The following is a 12920-nucleotide window of genomic DNA, read 5'->3' as shown; positions in this document are numbered from 1 at the left end:
TGAACAACAGTGGACCCAGAAGCGATCCTTGCAGAACACTGCTTGTCACAGGCTTTCAGTTCTAATATCAACTCTCTACCACCTCCATTTGTCTTCTACCATCAAGCCAATTTTGTATCTAATTGGCCATCTCTCCATGGATCCCATGTGATCTGACATTACGACTCAGTCTCCAGGTTTTGTGGAGTCAGGAGGTGAGTTAGTTGTTTCAGAATTCCTAGCCTCTGACATACTGTTGTAGCCAGAGTGTTTAGACAGTTAGTGCAGTCCAGTTTCTGGTCAATGGTAACCCTCCAGGGTGTTGATTATAGGTGGGGGGCGGGTGGTGGCGGTGGTGGTGGTGTGTGGTTGGTGATGGTAATGCCATCGAATGGCAAGGGGTGATGGGTGTGTAGTTGGGAATGGTTATGGCCTCACACTTGTGTGGTTCGAATGTTAATTTCCACTTGCCAGTCCAAACTCAAACATTCTGTGTGTCTTGCTTCTTTTGGATGTAGACTGTTTCAGTATTTGAGGAGATATGAGTGGTGTTGAACATTGCATCCACACTTCAGCCTTATGATGAAGGGAAAGTCATTGACAAAGCAGTTGAAGATGGTTGGTTGAATGCCTGCAGAACTGTCCTGCAGTGGAGATGATTGACCTCTGACAACCACAATCATCTTTGTTGCCAGGTTTCACTGCAACCAGCAGACCTTCCTTGTGATTCATGTTGACTCCAGTTTTACTAGGGTTTCTTGATGCCACACTGGGTCAAATACAGCCTTATTTTCATTGGCAGTTAATCTCACCTCATCTCCGGAATTCGACTCTTTTGCTCGTGCTTGATCCCAAGCAGTAATGACATCAGAAATCAGATGGCTCGGGAAGAACCCAAACTAAACATCAGTGAACAGGTTATTGGTAAGTATGTACTACTTGATAGCACTCTTAATTAAACCTTCCACCACCTTACTAATCAATAAGAGTCGACCCAAGGGGCATTAATTGTCTGATTTGGATTTGTTCTGCTTTTTGGCTCTAAGACATATCGCTGTGATTTTCTGCATTGTTTTGATAGATGCCAGTGTTAAAACAGTACTGGAGGAGCTTGGCTGGGTGAGCAGGAGGTTCTAGAGCACCAGTCTTTGGTATTATTCTGGGAATGTTTTCAGGGCCCACACTCTTTGCAGTATCCAGTGCCTCCAACTAGTTCTTGATATCACATAGCGAACTGAATTGGCTGAAGACTGATATCTTTCACGTTGGGGATCACTAGAGAAGCCAAGATGGATTATCCAATCAGCACTTCTGGTTGAAGATTGCTGTGAAAGCTTCAACCTTAACTTTGCACTGACGTGCTGGGCTCTTCCATTATTGACGATGGGGAGAGTTGAGGAGCTTCGTCCAGCGAATCATTTATTTAGCCTGCACCATTCAAACAGGGTGTGGCAGGGCAACACAGAGCTCAGTTCTGATCCATTGGTTGTGGAATTGCTTAGCTCTGTATATCACTTTCTGCTTATGCTGTCAGTCACACATATAGTCCTGTTTGGTAGCTTCATCAGGTTGACTGCTCATTTTTAGCTCTGCCTGATGCTGCTTCTGGCATGCTCTCCTATGCTGTTCATTGAACCATGGTCAATGGCTTGGCTTGCTGCTAACAGTACAGTGGGGAAGATGGCTTGCCATGACATTACAGATTGGATTCGAGTACAGTTCTGCTGCTGCTTATGGTCCACAACACCTCGTGCATTCCTTGTCTTGAATTATTAGATCTGTTCAAAGTTTGTTCCATTTTGCACATTGTAGTGTCACACATGACGGAGGATTTTTTGAACGTGTAGAGAAACTTTTTTTTTCCCCCCACAGGGCCTGTGTGGTGTTCAGTTACTCTTGCCAATACTGCAAGGAACAGAAGCATCTGCAGCAGGCAGATTGTTGAAGATGAGGACAAGTAGCTTGGTCCCTGTTGATCTGCTGCAGACACAAATCTAGCAACTATGTCCTTCAGGATTAGACCAGGTCAGTCAGTAATGATGTTGCTGAGCCATGCTTAGTGGTAGATGTTGAAGATCCTCCAACTGTAGACCAGCATGTCATGTCCTCTGCTGACTGGTTATGATTTTGTCAGAGATCTTGTTTTTAAGGTCCAATTCTGAACGCGTCACTATATTAGGATGCTGCTTGATCAATCTGTGAGACAGCTCTCCCATTGGCATTAGCTGCTGCGAGATGTCTCTAATCACTGGTACAATTGAATGGCTTGTTAGTACTTTTCAGATGGCAGTTAAGAATCTGGAGTCACGTGTAGGCCCGCCCAGGTAAGGTCAGCAGGATTTCCTTCTCTAAAAGTCATTAATGGACCAGGTGGCTTTTTACAACAGTGTTTTCATGGGCATCATTGGACTGACTTCCAGATCTTTATTGAATTCAAATTCCACTACCTGGTCTGTTGGGATTTGATCCCATGTTCCCCAAATATTACCTGGATCTCAGGATTACTAGCCTAGTGGCAACAGTACTAGACCATCACCTCCTGATGGGAACACCACCAACAGCAAGTTCCCCTCAAAATCACATATTATCCTGGCTGGGAACTATAATACTCTTCCTTCAGTGTAACTGGGTTAAAACTGTGTGGAATTCCCTCTCTAACAAAACTGTGAGTGATTATATACCATATAGACTGCAGTGGTTCAAGGCAGCAGCTATTCACTGTGTCCTCTCATGCAATTAGGGGTGAGCAGTAAAGTCTGTCTTGTCAGTCATGCCCATGTCTGATAAATGAATTAAAATAAATAAGGTCCTACTCAGAAAAGCCAGACCCAATGACCAGTTATTAGGTCAAACTGAGTGTTCTATTTCCTCAAGGGTACCTCGTGATATATGCTTACTTCCTGATAATTTGCAGCTTTAACAAATGAAAAGATGGCATTGTGAGACTGAAGCAACATATGGAAAATTGCAGATATAACAGAACCAGGTTCAACTGAAGCAGTCAAGATAGCATTGAATGATTATTTAAATAGAAACAATGTGCAAGGTTCAGGAAAATAGGCAAAGAATTGGCTCCAAATTAAAATGCTCATAGGCGGTACAGCCACAATGGGCTGAAAGGTCTCCCTCTGCACTATGAATTCTGTGATTCCATGACTAGAAGCAGCAGAGTTGTATTCAATCACAAACATATTTGTGAAAATACACCTTTGGTGTTCCCACATATTCTGTTCCCATCGCCCCAATCAAAGTTGGAATATAATAGAGGTTGGGTCATTGAATTTACTCAAGGCTGAGTGAGGTAGAGTTTTGATAGACAAGGGAATCAAAGTTTATTGGGGGCAGAAGGGGAGGAGTTAGCAGACATGAAAGTGGAGCTGAGACCACAATCTGGACAATCACAATCTTGCTGAATGGAGAAGCAAGCTTGACAGACCAATAGGTCTACTTCTGTTCCTAAGTTTCATGCTCCCATTGTAGCAACCTCAGAAATTAATGACCAAATCTTAGCTGTTACAATACCAGCCAAAGCATGAGGTATTCTCAATGCACCACAGCTTATGGTTTCAAAGAGCTTGTTGTATGTGCTGAAATATCTGCAGTAATCAAGGGGTGCTGCATTATTAAGGCTGCTGCTCTTTGGATGAAAGTTCATATCAATGTCCCTTCTACCTGTTCATGTAGAGATTAGGACACTAATGAGATATTACAATTGCTGTTATTGTTTTCCTGTTTGGATGCAAACAATCTGGAGTACTTGAAGCTGCAGTTACATATTGTGATGGAAGACTGCAAGGATCTATGAAAAGGAAACACTTGTTGATACAAGGGTGCTGGAAATTTGAAACTGTATCGCCCACAATCTCTGTACGCTAGGGGTCAATTAAAACTTTTAAGATTGACATCAATAGGTTTTTACATCAGTGTTTTTACTTGTGGCTGCCATGTGGTATGGATCAAAGGCAGGGGTTACGGTATAGAAAAGTCACGATCTGATTTCAAGATGAAACTGACTTCAGGGACTGAATAGCCCATACTTATTCCTTGATAAAATCTTTCCACTTCAGCAGTTACCTTTGCATATAAAAAATGTTCCAAACTTCACTCCTTAATGAAACCGCTTTAATTCTAAGATGGAAACCTTTTATTCTGAATTTCTTTCACCAGTGGAAATAATTTCCGTGAAATTACAGTATCAAATCCCTTAATTATTTGAAATATCTTGATTAGATTGCACTCCTCTGTAGCCTATGTCACCACACCCCCAAATACCCCCACCCCAATTTCCAATCTCAGAGGAACACAGTCAGAATTTATGCAGCTGTCCACATAATTTAATCATTTGAGAACTGCAGTCTTTCTGGTGAATTTCCACTGTGATATCCTGAGCAGCAAGTCAAGAGGAAAACAGATCTCCTGAGGAATTTGTTTAAAACAGACAAGAACCAATATCTGACCTTCCAATGTGTTCACTTTCTGTCTGAAATGGTCATGCCGATTGGCCTGTTCAAAGGGTGTGGGAAGTGGAATACTGCAGCCCACGGGCAGAGTCAGATGAACACAACTCACAATTCAGAGAATGTGGTGGGAAGGTGGTAACATCTCTGGACTGGTAATCCAGAAACACCGGTTAATGTTCTGCTGAAATTTGAAATCAAGCCAGCCAACGGTGATAATGGGAACTGCAGATGCTGGAGAATCCGAGATAACGAAGTGTGGAGCTGGATGAACACAGGAGGCCAAGCAGCATCTCAGGAGCACAAAAGCTGATGTTTCGGGCCTAGACCCTTCATCAGAGAGGGGGATGGGGAGAGGGAACTGGAATAAATAGGGAGAGAGGGGGAGGCGGACTGAAGATGGAGAGAAAACAAGATAGGTAGAGAGGAGAGTATAGGTGAAGAGGTAGGGAGGGGATAGGTCAGTCCAGGGAAGATGGACAGGTCAAGGAGGTGGGATGAGGTGGTAGGTAGGAAATGAAGGTGCGGCTTGAGGTGGGAGGAAGGGATGGGTGAGAGGAAGAACAGGTTAGGGAAGCAGAGACAGGCTGGGCTGGTTTTGGGATGCAGTTGGGGGAGGGGATGAGCTGGTCTGGTTTTGGGATGCAGTGGGGGGAGGGGAGACTTTGAAGCTTGTGAAGTCCACATTGATACCATTGGGCTGCAGGGTTCCCAAGTGGAATATGAGTTGCTGTTCTTGCAACCTTCGGGTGGCATCATTGTGGCACTGCAGGAGGCCCATGATGGACATGCTGTCTGAGGAATGGGAGGGGGAGTTGAAATGGTTCGTGACTGGGAGGTGCAGTTGTTTGTTGCGAACTGAGCAGAGGTGTTCTGCAAAGCTTCTCAGCCAACAGTGACTGTGTAACCACTGTTGGTCATAAAAACACATCTGCTTCCTCAGTGCTATCTAGGGAAGCAAATCTACTATACCTACATGGCCTGGCCTATCTATGACTTCAGATGGACAGCAATGTGGTTGACTCTTAGCTGCGCTCTCGGCAATTAGGAATGCTGATCCAACCAGTGACACACACATCTTACAAATGATTTCTCTTTAAGAAAAGTACTGGAGCTCGTGGCGAAAGTAAACTGGGTGTTACCTTTGAATAATGAGCAGAAGTACACTTTCAACTAACCCCCATTCCAAGATCCCATTGATAACCAATAACGGCTGATTTGCTTAGAGTCAAGAGTAATACAGCACAGAAACAGGCCCTCTGGCCCACACTAGTCCATGCTGACCACGTGCCCACTCAGCTAGTTACAATTTGCCTGCATTTGGTCCATATCCGTCTAAACCCTTCCCCATCCATGTATTTATCCAATTTTTTAAAAAAAATGTTGCTATTGCACCTGCCTCAACAAATTCCTCTCGCAGCCCATTCCATATATGCTCCACTCTCTTCATGAAGAAGTTGCCCCTCAGGTCCTTGGTAAATCTATCCCCTCTGACCTTAAACCTACGGCCTCTATTTTCAATTCACCATCCCTGGTAAAAAGGCTAAATGCATTTGTGCTGTCTACACCCTTCATGATTTTATACACCTCGTTCTCCTACATTTTATGGAGTAAAGTTCTATCCTGGCTAACCTTTCCCCATAACTCAGGCCTATTAGCTATAGCAACATCCTTTGGAAATCTTCTTTGCAAATTTTCCAGTTTCACGATATCTTTCCTATCACAGAGTGACCAAACCTGTACACAATACCGAACAGTGGCCTCACCAATGACTTATACAACTGTGACATAACATTCCGACTCCTATACTTAGTGCCTCGACTGATGAAGGCCAGCATGCTAAATGCCTTCCTCACCAATCTGTCCACCTGTGACGCCGCTTTCAATGAACTATATACTTGCACTCCTAGGTCCCTCTGTTCCACAAAACTCCTCAGGACGTTACCATTTACTGTACAAGTCCTACCTTGGTTTGCCTTTCAAAAATGCAACACCTCACACTTATCTGTATTGAATTGCATTTGCCAATCCTCAGCCCATTTCCCCGTCTGATCAAGATGCCTCTAATTTGTGATAACTTTCCTTACTATCAATGATACCTCCTAATTTTGTATCATCTACAATCTTACTAATCATGCCATGTATGTTCACATCCAGATCATTTATGTAAATAACAAAGATACCAGCACCGAGCCCTGTGGCACACCACTAGCCACAAGCCTCCAGTCTGAGAAATTACCTTCAACCATCACCCTCTGCTTCCTACCATCGAGCCAATTTTGAATCCAATTCGCTAAGTCTCCCTGGATCCCATGCAACCTAACTTTTATGACTAGGCTGCTATGTGGGATCTTATCGAAGGCCTGACTGAAGTCCATATAGACAACATCTTCTGCCCTACCCTCATCCATCCTCTTGGTTACCTCTTTGAAAAACGCTAATAGATTTGTCAGACATGACTTCCCGTGCACAACTCCATGCTATCCCTAATCAGACCTTGACTATTGAAAATAATAAAATGTGAGGCTGGATGAACACAGCAGGCACAGCAGCATCTCAGGAGCACAAAAGCTGACGTTTTGGGCCTAGACCCTTCATCAGAGAGGGGGATGGGGTGAGGGTTCTGGAATAAATAGGGAGAGAGGGGGAGGCGGACCGAAGATGGAGAGAAAAGAAGATAGGTGGAGAGGAGAGTATAGGTGGGGAGGTAGGGAGGGGATAGGTCAGTCCAGGGAAGACGGACAGGTCAAGGAGGTGGGATGAGGTTAGTAGGTAGGAGATGGAGGTGCGGCTTGGGGTGAGAGGAAGGGATGGGTGAGAGGAAGAACAGGTAAAGAATGTCGAATATTCGTGCTCCTGAGATGCTGCTGGGCCTGCTGTGTTCATCCAGCCTCACATTTTATTATCTTGGATTCTCCAGCATCTGCAGTTCCCATTATCACTTGACTATTGAAAAGTTGGTTGATCTATCCCTCAGTATCCTCTCCAATAACTTGCCTACCATTGATGTCAAGCTCACTGGCCTGTAGTTCCCTGGCTTGTCTTTTGCTAACTTTCTTAAACAATGGAACATTAGCCACCTTCCAGTTTTCCAGAACTTCACCAGTGGCTAAAGATGAAGCAAAAATCTCTGCAAGGGCTTCTGCAACTGAGCTCGGTCTCTTTTCATTGGAGAAAAGGAGGAGGAGAGGGGACCTAATTGAGGTATACAAGATAATGAGAGGCATAGATAGAGTTGATAGCCAGAGACTATTTCCCAGGGCAGAAATGGCTAGCACGAGGGGTCATAGTTTTAAGCTGGTTGGTGGAAAGTATAGAGGGGATGTCAGAGGCAGGTTCTTTACGCAGAGAGTTGTGAGAGCATGGAATGCGTTGTCACCAGCAGTTGTGGAAGCGAGGTCATTGGGGTCATTTAAGAGACTGCTGGACATGTATATGGTCACAGAAATTTGAGGGTGCATACATGAGGATCAATGGTCGGCACAACATTGTGGGCTGAAGGGCCTGTTCTGTGCTGTACTGTTCTATGTTCTATGTTCTATGCAATTTCTTCCCTAGCCTCAACATCGTCCGAGGATGATCTTGATCAGGCCCAGGGGATTTATCCATCTGAATGCGCTTTAAGTTTGCAAACACCTCCTCTGTGCTAATATATATGCAGTCCAAAACATTCACACTTGTTTCTCTCATTTCCTTAGTATCCATGATTCTCTCCTGGTCTTTAAGGGGATCTCTCACTCTTAATATTGCTTTAAAACTTCCTGGTATTATTTTTAACCTTATCTGCCAGATCAATTTCATACCCTCTTTTTGGTCTTCTGACATCCCTCTCAAATGTGCTGCAGCACTTTTTATAGTCATCTAGAGATTCACTCAAACCCCACAGCTTAAACCAAATGTACGCATTTTTCTTTTTCCTGACCAGAGCTTCAATTTTCTTCATAAACCAGGAATTCTCAAACCTGCCAGCTTTTCCCTTCACCCTAACAGGGTGAAACTATCCCTGGACTCCTGATATCACACTTTTCAAAGCCTCCCATTTGCGTGTCATTCCTTTTCCTTCAAACAGACGCACCCAATCAACCTCTGCTAGATCCTACCTAATGCCCCAAAATTGACCCTGCTCCAGTTTAGCACCTCAACCTCTGGACCTGTCCTATCTTTTTCCATAACTGTGTTAAAACTAAGAGTTATGGTCATTGGACCCAAAATGGTCTCCCAACTGGCACTTCAGTCACTTGCCCGATCTCATTTCCTAAGAGGGGTCCAGTGTTGCACGCTCCTGAGTAGGGCTCTCTACATATTGACTTAGGCTTCTGATTCAAATACCACATATCAACAATAACCTTTGATTCCTCTGCCTAACAAGTTCTACTACCACCTTAAAGATATTCAATGATTCCCATCTCAACTGCTGAAAACATTCTCATTTCTAGCCGAAAATAGCAACCCCGTCCCCCCCAATTAAAACATGGCCCCTTGTTCTGTAGTCACCCACACAGAAATTCCACATTCCACCTTGTCACCTTTCTGGATCTTGCAATCTTCAATCAAGTCAACCCTTACTCTTCCAAACTCCAATGGAAATAAACTCAGCCTGCTCAACCTTTCCTCACAACTCATTCCTTCCACATATAAATAAAGCTCCGCTGAACCACCTCCCATGCATTCACATTCATCCTTAAGAGATCAAAACTGTACATAGAATTTAAGATATGGTCTCATCAATGCCATGCATAACTGAATTACTTGTGTGTTCAGTTGGGCATGATTTTGTTTCCTTTACTCCTGAAATCAGAAAGTTATACATTTGTATCCCATTCCAGAGATTCAAGCACATCAGTTGAGGTAACATATCCAGTACAGCGCTAGGGGAGTTGCATCTTTTAAATAGTTAAAACAGAGCTGCCCCTCTCAGAGGGATATAAAATATCCCATGGCATAAATTTAAGGAACTTCTCCCCAGCCTTTAATCCTCAACCAGAATTACAGATGCCAATTATTTGTTCATAATTGGGAGCTGGTGTGTACAAATTGACTGCTGCATTTCTAAAAGTATTTGTTTGACTGTACAACATTTTGGTAGAGATGGTGAAAGGTGCCATATAAATGTGATTGATACAAGTGAATTGGACTCACAGAGTCAGCATGGACACAATGGACTATCACACAAGCTAATGGCAGCTCTAGAACAAGACTATGATCATGAGCAAGCAATGTGGAACTTAATCTTAACCCCTATCTAGTCCACTAAGATTTCTCAATAAGCAGCTCACTGGATTCTCTGGAATAATCCTCAGCTTGTTTTACAGATGCCATTGGAAGGTTAGACTTCAGTTGGACCAATCTATAAACAATCAAGGGCATGCTTGAGTTTGCAGTTTGAGAATTCAGGCTTGATCAGACATGAGACATTTCACCTGGTTCCATTCCGGTGTCAGGGTATATTCCAAATATAAATTTGGTCTGTTTTATCACTAGTGTTACTTATAAAGCAGATTCATTATGCATCATTTCTACAAATAGTGTGTTTTATTTAATTCATTCATACATTGCAGACATTACTGATAAGGCCAGAATTTACTGGTTATCCCTACTTGCCCATTGAGAACATTGTGGTCATTGTATGTCGGTAATGCCAACCACTACCAGCATGTGGTTGGGATAATTTACTGCCATCCTCTTTCATAGAATCGTAGAAAGAAGGAGCAGGAGGCCATTCAGCCCTTTGAGCCTGTGCTGCCATTCTTCATGATAATGGCTGATCGTCCAACTCAGTAGCCTAATCCTTCTTTCTCTCCATAACCTTTATTCCAATTCACTCCAAGTGTTTTATCCAGTCACCTCTTGAATATATTCAATGTTTTTCATGAACTATTTCCTGTCATAATGAATTCCACAGGTTCACCACTCTTTGGGTGAAGAAATGTCTCCTCATCTTCATCCTAAATGGTCTACCCCGAATCCTCATACTGTGATCTTTGGTTCTGGACACACCCACCATCGGAAACATCCTCCCTGCATCTACCCTGTCCAGTCCTGTCAGAATTTTATAAGTCTCTGTGAGATACCCCCTCATTTGTCCGAACTCTAACGAGAACAATCCCAACCTAGTCAATCTCTCCTCATATGTCAGGCCCTCTACAACTGCAATAACACATCCCTGTTCCTGTACTCAAAACCTCTTGCAATGAAGGCTGACATACCATTTGCCTTCTTTACTAACTGCCTACCTTCAGCAACTGGTGCACAAGGACACCCAGGTCCCACTGTACACTTCCCTCCTAGTTTACAGCCATTTAGGTAGTAATCTGCATTCTTGTTTTTGCTTCTGATATTTCCTTTACTGAATCTAAAGATCTATGGCTTACAGTGAAACAGGAAAACCATGAATGAGTCTTAATGAGAAGAGGCTCTTGTCTTAAATGTGATGTAGTTTATTGCATAATAGACATCATCTACAAGTTAGACATTATTGCTAAGGCTATCAGGATACCTGTAGACAGTGGTCTTGTCCTACCAAGATCTTAAAACTGCCTTTACTCAATATCTTATGACATTAGATTGGGTGAACATAAACATGGTATCTAACATTTACCCCTTTACAAGCATTGCTTTATACAACAGAAGTAAACCAATTTGAATTACTGTAGTCCATGTTTGATGGAGGAATGGTGATATACATCAAAACTGCAGTGATATGTAACTTGGAAGGGTACATGCATGTGGTGGATATTCCCAAACATTAAAATGTAATATTTGAAGTTTGCATAGGTGGAATTGGAGCAGTGGAGGCCAAATCTCTGGATACTTTCAAGAAAGAGATGGATAGAGCTCTTACAGATAGTGGAATCAAGGGTTATGGGGATAAGGCAGGAACAGGATACTAATTGTGGATGATCAGCCATGATCATAATGAATGGTGGTGCTGGCTCGAAGGGCCAAATGGACTATTCCTGCACCTATTGTCTATTGAATTGAGGTGCAAAGTATTCTTTGAATGATGAGAGAAATGTGAAGTACTGATAGCCGAAGGGACCTGCGTGTCCTTGTTCTTAAATCACTGAAAGCTAACATATATATGCAGCAAACAAATCAGAAGGCAAATGACATGTTGGCCTTTATCAGAAGAGGATTTGAGTACAGCAGCAAAGACATCTCGTTCCAATTGTTTAGAACCTTGTTCAGACTGCACTTGGGATACTGTGTGCAGTTCAGTTCCCTTGTCTAAGAAAGGATATACCTGCTATAGAGGTAGTGCAACTGATATTCACCTGATTAATCCCTAGAATAGCCAGACTGTGTCACGTTGGAATTATTTATGAACTATGTAAGAAAAAAAAGGAGGATATCAAAACTATTGAACATTTTCTGGTTCTAACAGGATTTTTCTTACAAAGAATTTGATGGGAACCCATGTGTTTTCTTGGAAAAGAATTCAACAGTTTACTGTCAGCTGTGATACACCTGCTGATTACAGAATGTCGTGGCTTTGCAAAAATAGCCAAGCAAAGCTTTTACATAGACAAGCTGTTAGCAATTTGACTCTCACAACAAGAAACCCAATGCACAGTGAGAATTCATCAAATACTATCCTTTGTCACACCTTTGGCCAATTAGGGTGATTTTCAATTATCAAATACCTTTTTAAAATATCATTTATTTGTGGTAGCATGACTGTTTGGGATTGATAGTGGATATAATTCCAATCTCCGATTTTAGCTCAAGTGCTAACCAGTTTTGCCACTTGTCAGAAGTTGTAAAAATAATAAAACGGATTATTTTGAGTTTACTAATGAAAATTGATCAAATCTTTGGTATTCTCTACCATGCAAGGTGATGGAAAATAATTCATTGTATTCAAGACAGAGATTGATAGAACAGTGATGTGGGTATAGTCTGGCAAATTGGCATTGAGGCAGACAATTGGCCATGATCTTGAACAAGCCGAAGGGACTGAAAGGCCTATTCTACTCCTATGTTTCTCCACATCTGCTTCCAAGGAATTGAAATGACAAGTTTTGGAGCTATAAATTCAATCTAAGAATTTCATAGGAATTTAAGCAATCACCAATAACATAACTCTCGCAGGTAAATCTGTAGACTAGGGCAGTGTCTCAGTCTCTCATAGAATCTTGCAAAATATAAGCCATTCATCTTGCCAATGTCAGGTCTTTGGAAGAACTATTAAATTTGTTCCAGTGCCTTATTTCTTCTCCAGAGCTATAGACATTTTTCCTTTTCAAGTATTTATTCAATTCTCTTTGAAAATCACTATTGAATTAGCTTCCACCATAATTATATAGAATAAATTCCAGGTCACAATTCATTGCATAAAGGAAACTTCTCATCTATTTCTCATTCAGAGATTTTCCAATTATCTGAAATCTGTGTCCATTAGTTACTGGCCCACCGGCCGGTACAAGAGTGTGTCTATCCCCTCTTATTGAAACATTTCAGAATTTAAACATTCTCTGCTATAAT

General features: G+C 42.3%; 1 long non-coding RNA gene across 2 annotated transcripts in view; it reads left to right on the top strand.

Annotated features, from left to right (window-relative positions):
- The window catches only part of LOC125457656 (uncharacterized), a 45809-nt gene that overhangs the window by 3070 nt on the left and 29819 nt on the right, over window positions 1–12920 (top strand). For both annotated transcript variants that reach the window (XR_007248670.1, XR_007248669.2), the window contains exons 2-3: window positions 782–903; window positions 1852–2004. This is a non-coding gene — a long non-coding RNA (uncharacterized LOC125457656). The remainder of the gene's footprint in view (window positions 1–781; window positions 904–1851; window positions 2005–12920) is intronic.

Source organism: Stegostoma tigrinum, chromosome 14 (assembly GCF_030684315.1).
Source record: "Stegostoma tigrinum isolate sSteTig4 chromosome 14, sSteTig4.hap1, whole genome shotgun sequence".
Taxonomy (NCBI): Eukaryota; Metazoa; Chordata; class Chondrichthyes; order Orectolobiformes; family Stegostomatidae; genus Stegostoma; species Stegostoma tigrinum.
Note: the sequence above shows the minus strand (reverse complement) of the source record. Positions and strands in the feature narration are given on the sequence as shown.